The sequence below is a fragment of the Molossus molossus genome, unplaced genomic scaffold, assembly GCF_014108415.1.
Source record: "Molossus molossus isolate mMolMol1 unplaced genomic scaffold, mMolMol1.p scaffold_m16_p_2, whole genome shotgun sequence".
NCBI classification, from domain to species: domain Eukaryota; kingdom Metazoa; phylum Chordata; class Mammalia; order Chiroptera; family Molossidae; genus Molossus; species Molossus molossus.
The window spans coordinates 12,714,407-12,730,976 of record NW_023425355.1 but is presented as its reverse complement, the minus strand read 5'-3'; the positions used below and the strand labels follow the sequence as shown (position 1 = coordinate 12,730,976).

Sequence of the window (16,570 nt, the reverse complement as noted above, 5' to 3'; positions counted from 1 at the left end):
ACAGATAGAGAAAGCATTTGACTAAAATCCAATACCCTTTTAAGATAAGCAACACTCAAAAAGTTAGGAGTAGAAGGGAACTTTCTTTAGCTGATCAATGGATTCTACCAAAAACAGAGCTAATATAAAAGTGAGTAAATAAGTCAGACAGAAAAAATCAAGAACCATATGATTTCACTCATATGTATGATATAAATCTGAAAGCAACAAGTGAACACATAAAACAACCAGAATCTCATGGTAGTTACCTGAGGGAGGGAGGTGGGTGATGTTCATGGAATTGTACACTTAAACCCTATATAATTTTATTAACCAATGTTATCTAAAAAGTAAAATAAATACATAAATCAGAATGAGTGCTTCCTGCCTAAGATCAGGAAAAAAACAAGGATGTCGCTTCTCAATACTTTTATTCAACATTTTGCTGGAGGTCTAGCCAGAGCAATTAAACAAGAAAAAGAAATACAAGAGATTGAGATTGGAAAGGAAGAAGAAAAACTATGTTTACAGAAGACATAATCTTATATATCAAAAATACTAAGGAATCTACTAAAAACTATTAGAACTAATAAATGACTTCAACAAGGTTGCAGTATACAAGATCAATATATAAAAATTGATACAAAATTATATTTTCATAAACTAGTAATGAAGAATCTGAAAATTAAATTAAGAAAACAATTACAATAATATAACATCAAAGTGAATAAAATACTTAGGAATAAATTTAAAAAAGAATTGTCAGACTTGTATAACCAAAACTACAAAAATTGGTGAAAGAAATTAACTAAGGTATAAATAAATAATAAGTTATCTCATGTTCATGTATCAAAAGGCTTAATAATGTTAACGTGGCAATACTGTCTAAATTGACCAATACATTTGATACAGTCTCTTTCAAAATCCCAGCTACCTTTTTGCATAAATAATCACAAAAGTCACATGGGAATAGAAAAATATAGAATAGTCAAATCAATCTTTAAAAAAAATAACAAAGTTGGTGGGGTCACACTTAACCAATTTCAAAATTTACTACAAAGCTATAGTAGCCAAGATAATGTGTTATTAGAATACAGGTATACACGTGGATCAACAGACCATAATTCAAGTTCAGAAGTACACCTAACATTTAAGGTCAATTGCTTTTCAACAAGAGGACTAGACAATTCAATAGAGAAATAACAGTCTTTTCAACAAATGTTGCTAGCACAACTGGCTATATTCATGCAAATGAATGAAGTTGGACTTTTAACTACCAGGGAATAAATTAATAAAAAATTGATCATAAATTTAAATATAAGAGCTACAGCTTTAAAACTGTTAGCATAAACATGAGCATAAGTCTGTATGACCTTGGGTTAGGAAATAGTTCTATAATATGAAGAACCATAAACACAAAACCAAAACACAAGTTGCAAAAGAAAAAAAAAATGTACTTATTCAAAATTAAAATTCTCTGTGCTTCAAAAAGCACCATCAACAGGAAAAGAAAAGCCACAGAATGACAGAAAACTTTTGCAAATCATATATATAATAAGGGGCTTATATTCAGACTATATCAATTATTCTCACAACTCAAGTAATGTAAAGACAAGTCAATTATAAAATGGGCAGAAGATGTGATTGGATATTTATTTATTTATTTAAATAGATTTAAAAATAGCTAAAAGTACCATTATCATTAGACTACAAGGAAATGCAAAAAAACAAAAAACAAACAAACAAAAAAAAAACGAAAAAAAACCCACAATGATATTGTCCTTCATACTCATAATGACAGCTATAATCAAAACATCATATAATAACAAATGTTGGCCAGGATATGGAGAAACTGGAACCCAGACACACTATTAGTGGGAATGTAAAATTGTGAAGGCACATTACAAAACAATGTAACACTTTCTCAAAAGTTAAATATGGAGTTATCATTTAACCCAACAATTACTCTCTTAGGTATATACCCAAGGGGGAAAAATACGTATATGTCCATGCAAACTTGTAGATAAATGTTCACAGAAGCATTATTCATAATAGCCAAACAATAAAAACAAACTATATGTCTATCAACTTTTGAATAGATAGTAAATGTACTTTCAAATACAATGGAATAGTATTTATCAATAAAAAAAGAATGAAGGCCCTGGCCAGTTTGGCTCAGCAGTTAGAGCATTGGCCTATGGACTGGAGAGTCCTGGGTTCAGTTCCCGCTAAGGGCATGTACCTCGGTTACAGTTTGTCCCTGGCCCTGGTTGGGGTCGTGTGGGTGGCAACCACTCGATGTGTCTCTCTCACATCAATGTCACGCTCTCTCTCTCTTCCTTCCTCTCTCCCTCCTGCTCTATCTGAGGATGAATGTAAAAATGTCCTCGGGTGAGGTTTAAAAAAAAAAAATAATAATGAAGGAATGAAGAATTGATGCATAATACACTAGACAAACTTTGAAAACATTATCCTAAGTGAAAATAGCCAGTTAAAAAGATCATATAGTAGTTGCTCAGCACTGGAGTGGATATGATGGTGATGGTGTTTGTTGAAATACGGAGTGACAATGAGGACAGAGAATTTTAAGGGGTGGTAAAAATGTTCCAAAATTGATTGCAGTGATTACCGCAGGACTCTAAATATACTAAAAGGCATTAAATTGCTCTGTCTAAATTGGTAAATCATATGGTATGTAAATGATATCTTGATAAGGCTGTTTTTTTGTTTTTTTTAAAGAATGTCCCATATTAAAACAATATTAGAGACTTCTGGTCAAGATGGTGGCATAGGTAAACTCGGTATCGCCCCCTCCCACAACCACATCAAAATTACAACTAAACTACAAAACAACCACCCTTCAGAACTACCTGAAATTGAGCTGAATGGAAGTCCTACAACTACAAAATTAAAGAAGCCACATTGAGACTGGAGTCGACTATGCAACTGCGTACTGGATGCCTACTGAGACAACAGTAGAAGTCAAAGACATACTGGACAAGCATGGGGATGCCTATGGCTTTTATAATACCTCTGTAAACACCACAGTCTGGGGTATCCTGGAGATCAGAGCAGGGTGTGGTTCTCAGTCCCTGAGCAACAAGATCATTATGTTTGTGGCTGGCTTTTTGGAGGGTTATCTCACTGCCTCACATATAAATGACCACTTCATAAACCTCTACCCATAGTTGATTAAGAAACCTTCCATCATGGATAAAGTGCAGAAGTTCATGGAGAACCAAGAACAATGGACACACAATAACATCAAAGCTTGTCAGGGTGACCCATTTTGGAGACCTACAAGCTATGTGATGGCACAAATGTATGGGCTGTATCTTGGAGCAATGAAGAAGGCTATATAAAAAGGGAAGGGGCCTCTGACCTTGTTCCAGATTCAGTTCCTGAATGCTGTTGGAGATCTGTTGGATCTGATTCCCTCAATTTCCCCCACAAAAACACTTCAGCCTGAAGTTTTTAAAGTGATGTAACAAGGGACACTGCTCTGCTCTTATGAAGGTTCTTCTTGGATTTGAGAACATCTACTTTACTCACTCAAGCTGGTACATGAATACAGCCATGCTCAGGACATACAAACACTGGTACTTCCACATTAAAGATCAGGATACCAGATGTAGTTTTCTCTCTTTCAGCAGTTACGCAGGGTTTTTGGAGTCTCTGGACGACTTTTACATTCCTAGCAGTGGTTTGATATTGCTGCAGACCACAAATAGCATGTGTAATAAAACCCTACTAAAGTTTGTGATACCCCAGTCTCTCCTGGCCTGGCAGAGAGTTCATGTGGCCAATATGATGGCCAATAATGGCAAGCAATGGGCAGAGATATTTTAAAAATACAACTCTGGCACCTATAACAATTAATACATAGTCCTGGACCTGAAGAAGGTGAAGCTGAGGCACAGCCTTGACCCAGGTACTCTGTACATTGTGGAGCAAATTCCTTATTCAGAATATGTAGAATATTCTGAAAAAAAACAAAACAAAACAATGTTCCATGGAAAGATTATAAGAAGGATCATTACAGTAGGATGATCAATGCAATACCATCTGCTGCCATGAAGACCTGAACTCACTTGACCCAAGTCCCAGAGGTTGCTACGATACAAGGTGGCAGATATGTACCTAGCATTAGAGTACACAGCACATGCCATTAGTGGTCCCATGGTACAAGGTGGCCTTCCTGTTTTTCAGTAGAAGAGGTTCAACAAAACTCTCCATGAGGGCATGCCAGAGGCCTACAACTTTGATTTTATTACCATGAAGCAAATGTTGAAACCTGACATAAAATGAAGAGGGAGATGAGGAAATAGAAGGCTGCAAATAAGATACCAAAGGTGCTATTTTATCTATGTTTTTCCATTCAAAATTCGTCTTAATAAAATGTATTAATTTTTTAAAATAAATAAATAAAATAAAACAATATTACGAAGTAGTTCAAAGTAATTTTTGGTAAGGGATCCTGAATCTCCATCAACTAGGTAACCCTGAACATACTATTATAACAATGACTTTCAAAACACCTGGAGATTTGTGATTTTTCCTGCTTTCTAATACAATAAAAGATAATTCAGTCTGCTTATTATAATAGAAGAACACAATCTAAGATTAAACATTGTACTATAATGTAATTCATTATGGATGATATAAAATCTGTCAGTCTGAGCTTAAAATGATACTCAACAAAGGTTATTTAATTAACCTATTCTCTTCTATCTCTACCATCCCTTCAACTACAACAGGTGAATTGAAAGCATAATAAATCCCAGTGCACGTGTATAAGAAAAGACAGATGTATGTAGCTATTTTTATGACAGAAGTTATGATATATAAAATAATATTCCCTAAAGAATAAAAGGACAAAACTGTCTGGAAAAGTACCATTACCTCAATTAAGTATTGAATGTCATTCATTAGTATTAAGGAGGAAAATCTAAAAACAAATTCAGAAGTTTTAGAGAGAAAATATCAGTACTTTTATTTTTGTGGAAATGGCTGATCTTTGAAGAACTTAGACTCTTATCTATGAAAAAGCCTTGTCTCCTGGGATATCTCCTAGGTGAAAGGATACTACAAATTATATATTTTTAAAAAATAGCATGACTATCCCTGACCAGTTTGGCTCAGCGGTAGAGCGTCAGCCTGTGGTCCAGACAGACAGGGGTTCGGTTCCCACTAAGGGCATGTACCTTGGTTGCAGTTTGTCCCCGGCCCTGGATGGGTCGTGCGTGTGGCAACCACTCGATGTGTCCCTTTCACGTCGATGTTTTTCTCTCTCTCCCTCCCCACTCTATCTGAACAAAAAATGGAGAAATGTCCTCGGATGAGGATAAAAAATAAAAATAAAAATAGCATGACTATGCCAAAGCTTTAGACAACATAGTCAAATACTTTCATGAATATAAGAGACAATTTCCATCCAAAATCAAGGTCACAAAATAATGTTTAAGGAAAGTTTCTAATCTGCATGCCATGAAATCCAGGCAAAATCGGGGACTAAAGTCCCCAATAACATGTACTCACTTATGAGACAATGAGAAAGATAATGCCTTAACCTAGAAAATGAACACAGTTATTGGTATTTCATCTACTCTGATAAGCAGTGAAGTTCTTTATAGGGGTATCCTTTATAGAGATAATATAAAGATCAATTACAGCTAAAAGGAGACATGGAATGTTTTGCTATACACACATAAAAATAAGATTTTTACTAAAATACAGGCTACATGAAGAGAAGTACTCAAATCCTAATTGTACTAAAAAATAAATTATCACAAAGTGAGAACACACATATTACCATCACCTAGAAATAGAAACTAATTTGCACTGCAGAAAGCCATATTGTGTTCTTTTCACTCACTGCCACTCTCCCTTTTCCAAAGGTAACCACTATTCTGACTTCTAACACCATAGATTAGATTTGTTGTTTTGAACTTTATATAACAGAATTAATATAGTACATGCTCATCTGTGTCTAGCACTTTTATTCAATAATTTGTTTTTAAGATTCATGATCTGTTCCTTTTTGTTACTGTCTAATATTCCATTGTATGAGTACAGGGGTGTATAAAAGTAGGTTTACAGTTGTTTGTATGGAAAATAATATAATAATTAATAAATAAAACAAAAAGAATAGAAGAATAAACTGCATTTCACATATTTACAACTGCACACCTACTTTTGCCCACTCTGTATACTACAATTTATTTATCCATGCTACTGTTTAGGTACATTTGGGTTGTTTCCAGTTTGGAGCTATAATAAATAATGCTTCTATGAACATAAATTTTGGTGCACATGCCCTGGCTAGTTTGGCTCGATGGTTAGAGCATTAGCCTGAGGACCAAAGAGTCCCGTGTTCAATTCCAGGCAGGGGCACTTACATCAGTTGCAGTTTGTCCCCGGCCCCGGTTGGGGTCATGCGGGTGGCAACCAGTCAATGTGTCTCTCTCACATCGATATTTCTCTCTCTCTCTCCCTCCCTCTCTCCCTCCCACTCTGAAGATAAATGCAAAAATATCCTCGGGTGAGGATTAAAAAAAAAAAAAAAGTATAATTGTATGTTGGGTATATTCCTGGGAATAAAATACTGTATCATATGGCATGTGTATGTTCACCTTTAAAAGATAATATATAATTGGTTTCCTATATGGTTATACAAATTATACTCCTTCAAACTATGTATAAGAATTTTAATTGCTCCACATCCTCCATTACAGTATTGTCAGTGTTTGTAATCTTAGCCTTTCTTGTAAGTATAAGGTGGCATCTACATAGTTTTGATTTGCATTTTTCCTGATGATGAGTTGAAGACATTTCCAAATATTTTTTTGGCTATTTCAATGCATTCTTTTCTAAAGTGTTTGTTCAGGGTTTTCCATTTTCTCATTAAGTTGTCTTTTTCTAATTGCTTTGTAAGAGCCCTTTGTAAATTCTAGTTTTGAACCTTATGTCAGTTATATCTATTGTGAATATTATCTCACATTTTGTATCAAGCGTTTTTACTCTGTCAGTGATATCTTTTTATGAATATAAGTTATTTTTACCAACAGAAGTCCAGTTTATCAATCTTTTCTTTTATGTTTAGTGCTTTCTGTGTATTCTTTAAGAGAAATTTAACTATCATAATAGTTTACCTTTGACATTTACATTTGCAAACCACCTAGTACAGATTTTTTGCTATGGCGTGAAGTAGAAATCAAGAGACCATTCTCAGCTCACTGCTTCTTAGTGGTCTTTAATTATAAATCAAGTATCCATGTAAGTGTCAGGTGTTTGTATATCCACTATTTATCTACATTGGTCTATATGCCTGTCTTTTGCCAACATGGCTCTGTTTCAATGTAGATTTATAATATTTTGATAACCAGTAGTGTAAGTTCACCAATTTTTTTTTCTTCTTCAACATTAACTTAGCTATTCTTGGTTTCTTGTATTTCAATAAAATTTTACATTATCAATCTCCATTGAAAAATCCTATTGGGCCCAACCAAGTGGTTGCCGGTTCGATTCCCAGTCATGGCATATACCTAGGTTATGGGCCAAATCCCCAGTGAGGGACATGCAGGAGAAGGACAATAGATGTTCTCTCTTACTGATGTTTCTGTCTCCCTCTCTCCAAAATTAATAAATGGAAAAAATAGAAAGAAAAATCCTATTGGATTTTGAATTGCATTTAAACTATAAATCAATCTGAATGGAATCAATATCTCTAAAATACTGAATCTTACAATCTATGAATGTGAGATATTTCTCCACTTGTAAAGTCCTTTAATTTCTCTCAAAATATTTTATAGTTTTCTATAAAGAGAAATTCCATATATTTTGTATACTTTTCCTAGGCATTTGATGTTTTGTATGCTTTTGAAAATAACATATTGTTTTCATTCCATTATTTAACTATTTGAAGTTAATATATAGAAGTGCAATTAATTTTAGTATTTTGACCTGAGAACAGCAATCGTGCTGAATTCAATTATCAACTGTAATATTTAATCTATAGTATAATTTGAATTTTCTATGTACACAATAATGTTACGTGAGAACAATGATGGATTTGTTTCTTCCTTTCTTATATTTACACTTTCCCTTTTTTCAGGCCCTATTTCGCATTCTTGGACTTTGAATGTTATGTGGAATAGAAGTAATGACAGTTGACATACTGGCTCATTACTAATTTCATGAAAGAAGGTTTATAACATTTCACCATTAAGTATAATATTTGATGTACTTTATTTGTAGACAACTTTTATCAATTAAAGGAAATTTCTATCAGTTTGCTAAGAGTTTGTATCATAAATACATGATGAATTTTACTCAATGCTTTCTATACATCTTTTCAGATGGTTATAAAATATTTTACTGTTGTTTTACTCTGATTCATTACACTGGACTGGTTAAACTGGCCTTGAATTTCTGGAATAATTCTATATACTATAATCTTTGTTTAGCACTGGACTCAGTTTGCTATTTTTTGAGATTTTTAGCTTCTTTCTTCATGGGAAAGACTTCCTTATAAATGTCATTTCTTGTGATGTCCTTATAGAATTTGGTAACAAGGTTACAATGCCCTAATAACATTAGTTGAAACGTGCTCTCCCTTTTTTTGATCTGGCAGTTTGTATGTCTCTTGAATGTTTTGAAGAATGCAGAAATGAAGTTATCCAGAAAAGAATGTTTATAATTATAGATTCAATTTATTTAATTCAATGCCTCCCAAACATATATATATATATATATATATATATATATATATATATATATATGGACTTTGTTAAAATGCAGATACTGATTCAGTAAGTTGGGATGAGACCTTACACTGCCTTTCTAACAATATCCCTGTGATATCAGTGTTACTGGTGCAAGGATGATAATAAGTTTTTATTGTATATGAAAATCTAGGTTGTCTGTTTCTTCTTGAGTCCATTTTTTGTTATGTTCTTAAAGGAATATTTTCATTTCATGTACACTATGAAATTTGGAGCACAAAAGGTGAAAAAAAGTATTATGAACTACTTTATGTAAGCATAATTTCTAGTACAGTCCCCCTTTTCATTTATGATATTGTACTTGTGGGTCTTAAACTATTTGATCAGAATTTATCAGTTTACCTTCAAATAATACAATTTGGTGTTTTATCCTTTTATTTGCTTTATATTTCATTAACCTCTACATTCATTTTAATTATGTTTATATTTATTTTGGATTTAGTCTGCTGTTCTTTTAAATAGCTTCTTGAGATGAATGCTTAGATCTTTAATTTTCAGTCCCTTTTTTAGCATCATGTGTTTATTATTATGACCTTATATTCTTATAAAACAGAAGTTTTTGCACACTTAAAATAATATAAAATAAATAAAACAAGGAAAGGAGAAAATTGATTGTGTTACCAAATATAGAAACAATTCCACATAATTGTAAATTTGTTAAGTGAAATTTCACCAGGTGAAGCCTTCTTCTTTTCTATTAAATATATTGATAGTTATGATTCCTCTCAAAGTAAAACTGCATGACACAAGTTTGTTATGTCACATTTTCATCATCATTCAGTTCAAAATACTTTCAAATTATTGTAATTTATTCTTGCCTTCTTTTTACCTTAGCTTTATTGAGGTATAACTGACAAATAAAATTATAAAATATTTAAATCATGAGGATTCCAAAATGGTAGTGGAGTGAATAGAAGCTACACAGACCATCTCCCAGGACCAATCTGGAATTACAACTAAAATAAAGATAAATCATTGGGGGAAAGCAACAAAAAAAGCAGCTTGTGAGAATCATATAACCAGGGACACTGAATCAATCCTGGTAGGATTGTGGGGTGCGAGAAGGGAGCTGGGAGCCCACGGACAGCAGTGGTCTTAGCTGTGAGCAGCACCATCGGGGCTAAACTCCCAAACCCGTTCCACAGCACAGAGAGCCAGGACAGAGCACTAAAATAGCCACACCCACTCACCTTGGGCTCCAACAGAGGGAGGGTAGACTGGACTGGAACTGTGTGGGGACATTCAGGATTTGGAGGGTGCTCAGAGCTTTTGCTGAGTGGCTGCCACACAGGACAGTGGCCATCTTACTCCTTCCCAGGGCTCTGGGGAGAGGCAGCGACCCCTCCCATGGAGAGTCAACCCCATCCAGGTGGGCATCTGCCCCACCCTAGGAAAATCCCCTTATGCTGAACATGTAAGGGAGTTTTCATTCAACTGAGAACTCAAGGCTCTTCAAGTAACTGTGACTATAGCCTCCAGGCAAAAAGCTAGGGGATAACTGAACCATTTCTGGCTTGCAACTCTACCCAGGGAAGTAAGACTTGACAGTGGTGTTTAATGTGGGTCTTCCCATGCTCATCCAAACCCAGTAGAGGGAGCCACAAACAGCAGAACACCAACACCCATAAGGAAAAATGTGGCAGGTTCCAAAACCCATTGAGACAGCCAAAATGGTGAAACAAAGAAATAAATCCCAAATGAAAGAACAATAGAATTCTACAGAAGAAGAGATAAGTAAAATGAAGTTAGGCAAGTTATCAGAGGTAGAGTTCAGAGCGATGATAATGAGGAAGCTCAACAGCATGAGTAAGGACATCAGCACCATGAGTAAAGAAATAGAAACACTGAAAACCAACCAAGTGGAAATGAAGAATGACATTTGAAAATAGGACACTTGAACCAAAACCCCATCTGCAGATTAATATAAATAATATTTGTATCACTTTGACTTGTGTTCTTCCTGGCCTTCTCATTAAATGCATCTTGACCTGAAGAAATTTCAGCCAGTCAACAGTCTTAAAATGAAGATTTGAAAATTAGAAGCATTATACCTAGCACCTAGGGCAGTGACTGACATATAGTAATTGCTATATAAGTGTTAGCTATTATTATTGCATATTCACACATAACCAGTTTTTGAACTAATTTCTGGTAAAACAGATACAATTCACATGGACACCCCTCCTATTATAATGAATATTGTTTCAGGATTTATTTATATGTTTAATCATTATAAAATATTTATTAGACACTCATATGTACAAAAAGTTATATTGAACTCTTAATATAAAATGATATAAAATAATTCCTGACCTCAAAAGACTTACAATCTAGTTATTAAGTCATATATGTTAAAAATTAAATGTTTCTTGATTAAGTATCTAATTATTCTACTAAGCTTTGAGAAAAATAATTCTGTCTTATTCATCCATATCTCATCTATGAAGCCTAGATCATATATGTGCATATAGTGAACTCTGAAATGATTATGGAATTAATAAATGCTTACAAAATATAATGTGCTAAATTCTTGAAAACAGTAACTAATAAGAAGTCATCTTTTTTGATTGATGAATGGAAGTATGAACAAATAAACAGTGTATTAACCAGTCCTTAAAGGAAGTATGTTGTTAATTAGATTAAAAGAGAAGTCATGGTAGTAAATTGTAGGTGGAGAAAATAGTATAATAAAAAAGATAGAGATGGAATCATACATGAAACACTAAAGAATGAATGAGTAAAACCTCTTAACTGTAGTAAGGGATAACATAAAACAGAAGAATAATATATTAGATTATTGTAAACCAAGAAGGGATGTAATGATAATTTAACAAATTTAGACTATGTTTGCCAGATAATGGTGAGCACTTGAAGGTTTCTGATCAGCCTAATAGTTATTTTAGAATAAGGCAGCAATAGTGACAAATTCTGATTGAATAAATAATAGATTTGAGTTGGCAAATTTGTTAGGTAGCTATGTATGTATTTATATTTGTCATATTTATATATGACAAAATACAGACATGAGTTTAGTATTGGCACTGGAAATTATAAAGAAGATACAGGTTGTTTAGGCATTATTGAAGATAAATTTACAGAATTGATGGGTAAATGCATATGAGGAGATATGGAGAACAGCACAACAAAACCATGTCTTACCTGTTCAGAGAAATGTTTCAGTAATGTGATATGTTTAATGAGGTGGTTTTTCAGACTGGAAAATTCTGGCATGCAATCAAGTGGAGGCCTGTCAGGGAAGGATGACAAGAGATTCTATCACTCTCAGTTTCATTGAATATCACAGCTTTATACTTTAGGAAATTTAAGATTAAATTGACTATATATATATAGTTCTTTCTATCATTTTGAAAAAGTATCAAGGGAACCTAATTTCTAGATATTAAAAAGTTCTATAAAAATAATAGAAAGCTTATACAAAAGCTGATCAATATAATATATTTTTGGCCTCAATAAATTAGTAGGATGTCAGATGTATAATTAACAGTAGTTATTCCTGTATTTGAATTACCATAAAAAAGGTGGAAGGCAGTGCAGGCAACTTTTTATTTTTTTATTTCCTTGGCTATCTTACTGTAAAAATAATTACATGAAAATAACAAAAGGAGGGAAAATTATCATATATTAATTATGTTATCCACACATAGATTATCCTTTAAAAAATAAAGATTGGCTATATCTGGTAATTTATTTTATTTTCCACAATTGAAAAACATGTATTTTACTTAGGATACTATAGCCAATTGAAAGTTTTGTCTGTATTTTTAAAAATCTAGCATAGCTCTTAGGCGTCTGCAGTTTGGGGGACCTGTAATCATAAGTAGCCATTTGAATGAGGTGATAAAACCTACATTGCTCCATTTGAATGAGGTGATAAAACCTACATTGCTCCATTTGAATGAGGTGATAAAACCTACATTGTTTTGTTGGAAAATGTTTATTTAATTCATCTATCCCATTATATTTCAAAAATGAAGAACACTTTTCAGAATGTCATTTGTAAAATAAATTAACAAGCATTACTTTATTGAAATCATATTTAATTACACAGGGAAGTTAAGTTTATTTTTAAGAATTAACATGGAAATATAATTTATAACCCTCCCCAGATTCCTAGGAGATTACATTCCCTGTTGTTTATGTAAAAGTGCCATCTTCTAGAGGTCTGTTTCTAAAGCACATAATATGGTCAATGATCCAAATTACTTTTTATAATTAAGAAATGTATGTGGCAGGATACATAGGACAATCTCCTGTAATTATGCCAAGGGAATGAAACATGAGCAAAATTCCCTGTGCAGCAGTATTTCCCTCCTCATCTATTTCTAGACCCTACCCCCTTAAAAAGAAGCAAACAGGCATGAAAACATTGGGTCAATGTAGAACCTCATCCCATTCTATCCTTTAATTCTCAACATAAAATATACTCAATTTATGTTTCCTTACAAGTAGAATCTTGGTAGTTATCTTGGATAAGTGGTCTAGAGTTACTATATAACTCTCCTCAATGAATTTTGTCATAAAACTTCTGTGTACCTCAAATCAGTAAACCACTTAAAATGTTAATGACTAATAGAAACATAACATAATGAGATAAGTCCTTGTCAACAGATTCTAAGATTTCCATTTAATACCATAATTAAGAACTTTTTTATAACCCATAAACTTTTACAGTATTTTTTTAGTTTTCCATTACTATTAAGCAACCCTTAAATGAAGCTCTATCATGTAATCTAAGATATAGTACTTATAGTCAAACTTGTGTACACTGTAGTTCAATTGAAAAAGGTTCAAGTAACCCACTAAAAAGGTTAAACATTTTAGGCAAATATAAAAAACAAAAGATATAACTTCCTTGGAAGAGGTCACATAATAACCTTTATCCTTTTTCATGATCACATCTTGAACTAAACTGCATTAACTTCAATTCTCAAAACATACTTATTATCTCTATTACTAAGATGACTCACTAGATTTATATCCTTTAAAAAGAATAACTGAAATAAGTTTTAGGCCTGAAATCATAAATTATTAAACCAAGTAAATAATAGCTTGAACAACAATTTGAGAAAAAAAGTAATATTAAAGCTAATAATGGAAAATTTATATTTTAATAACATCTTTTATATGTTTTGTTTTAGAAATGCAGAGATAAGGTCAATTTTAGGATAAACCACAAAAATAATACTTCCCAGTAACACAATTATTTAATTTCAGAAAGAAAAGAAGCAATTCCTCCATTTGACACTCTAACCAGGTGTTTGGTAAGGGATATTTAATTATTCTATAGGAAATCTAATTAGGTTGAGCTCCAACCATTCTTAAAAATCTATGCTACTATCTGATCAGAATGTACCAGGTGAGTCGCTGACACAATTTTCAAAACATATGGACTTTCCTGGGGAGGGGCGCAGTGTCTTTGGAAAATCAGAAATGATTTAAGCCAAGAAATTTAAGAGTACTAAAGTGGTTTTATAGCAACCATGTCCGGTGCCAGACATACCATTTTGGTTTTATGTGTTTAATTCATAACACCTTTATGTGTTCAAAGATCATATTTAAAATTCCCAATAAATCTCTAGCTTAGTAAAAAGGTTATTAATTATGAATATCTCTTATTTAGTAATTATTGGTCTTTAAGCAAAGACTACGATGATCTATAATGTTTTAAACTGAAATTTAAAATTCTCAAGAAGTTAGAAAAAAAAGACGCTAAGATGATCCACAAATTTTCCACATTCCAATGTTGTTAAATGTGGTCTCTTTGTACAGATTGTATCATTTCTGAAAGAGGAATCTGACTGATTATTTTAGGACTAAATACTGCAGAACAATATAACCCTCCTTTTGTCTTACCTGGTTCCACTGACTGAAAGCAAGGAAGCCCTCAAATTGACGATGTAGTGAAACTGTGTCAAAGAGTGTTTCTTAATACTGACACCATTATGTGATTTTTGCAATGAAACACTTTAATGAAATGAGAAAATAAATCTAATACTATGAGTTATCACTATCAGTGAAGCAGATTATATATAATTGGGGGGAAGTCCTCTTTCTTGCCACTACTCAGTCATGTGGCTATCTTTGTTGTCTGCCCATTATCTCTTTTTCTATTCTATTTAAATTGAGTTCATTCCAAGGATCTCAATTTATTTTGTTTCAGCTTTTTACCTACCAGATAGATGTTTGTACGGAGCTAGGAAGAGAGACAGTATGGAACTGATAACTTCCTAAATTTCCTTTAACATTTAATTAGAATTTTTTGAACTAGTGGATCAGTCACTTCATCCATATATATATATATATATATATATATATATATATATATATATATATATATATAATTGAACATACATTGCAATGAAAAGAGATGAAAAAGAATTAGTAAGATAGCAGGTAACAAAGAGGTAAAAGTATGATGACTTCTCCTTCATAAACTTCTCTCCTTAATCATAAAAGCATGCTTTAAAAAAATAAAAATAAAAAGTAAATTAAAGCATGCTTCCCTCTCTCACTATCTAACCTGTCACTGGGTTATAGGGAATATATATTCATACGATGCTTTTTATGAGGAGCATATAAAGTTGACTATAGTCTCTGATGAAAACAATTATGAAATTGAAATATTAATGTTACCTAAAAGATATCAAAACGAGATCAATATATTACCTAAAGATTATTACAAACTTTGATTTCAATAGCCTTCTTTTGGTAACACGGAATTTTATAAACAAGACTAACTTTTTTGCTAAATACATCTAATGTAATTAATGCATAAAGAAAACAACTATTTTGTTGCTGTAATGAGTCCCCAGTGGTAATTTAGAACATCAGTGTAACTTTTGTAAATTCCTGCAAACTGTAGAAAAACAAGTGTTATTTCTAATGTACTAGCAGAGTTTGATCTATAAAGGGAGCATAAAGTGAATCCTTTGTAAAATATATACTATTCCTGTAAAATGATTTTTTTTTTCTGTAAAAAGTTAGAAGATCAAATATTGGTTCATTTATTTATTTTTTTAATCCTCACCCGAGGATATTTTTCTATTTATGTTCGGATAGAGTGGGAGGGAGGGAGAGAAAGGGAAAGAGAGAGAAACATTGATGTGAGAGGGACATATTGAATGGTTGCCTCCTGCACGACCCCAACCAGGGTTGGGGACAAACTCCAACCGAGGTACTTGACAGGAATCGATCCTGTGACTTACTGGTCCGCAGGCCGACACTCTGCTGCTGAGCCAAACCAGCCAGGGCTCAAATATTGGTTTATTTAAAGGGAGTTATATAATTATGTTGTTCACTCTAGGGAGATATTCTGAGCATCAATAAAAATATTTAAGTATCTTTGAAAGATACTGGGGGAAAAATCCAATCCATACAAAAGTTTTCTGAAGAGGGAGAAAAAAGGAAAAATGAAATGATCTTAAGGCTTTATAGATCAGATATTAGTAATTACCTTTCCAGAATGTTTAGTATCATCTTGACCACATTAATCAGTTCAAGAGCAGCTGTAAGAATGTTATGAGGTGGTTCCTCATTAGTGCCATGTAGAATGCGTGTCCTTCTTCTTTCCGATATCATGATAAGAACTCGGTCAATAGCATGCTCAAGATGTTCACTTTGTTTTCTGAATCTGGTAGGCATCTTTTTGTCATTCTGAAATTAAAATGGGAGTTTGGCGGAAGAAATGAAGTAGCACTTCTCTAACAAACTGTAAGTATGAAATAGGTTCAATAGCAATACCCTTTAACCAAAGTGATATAAGAAAAAGGCAAAATTACCACTGAACA

General features: G+C 32.9%; 1 pseudogene; it reads left to right on the top strand.

The window, feature by feature from the left end:
* Positions 1–4,029, top strand: part of LOC118636083 — a 51,001-nt pseudogene extending 46,972 nt beyond the window's left edge.
* Positions 4,030–16,570: the final 12,541 nt, after the last annotated feature.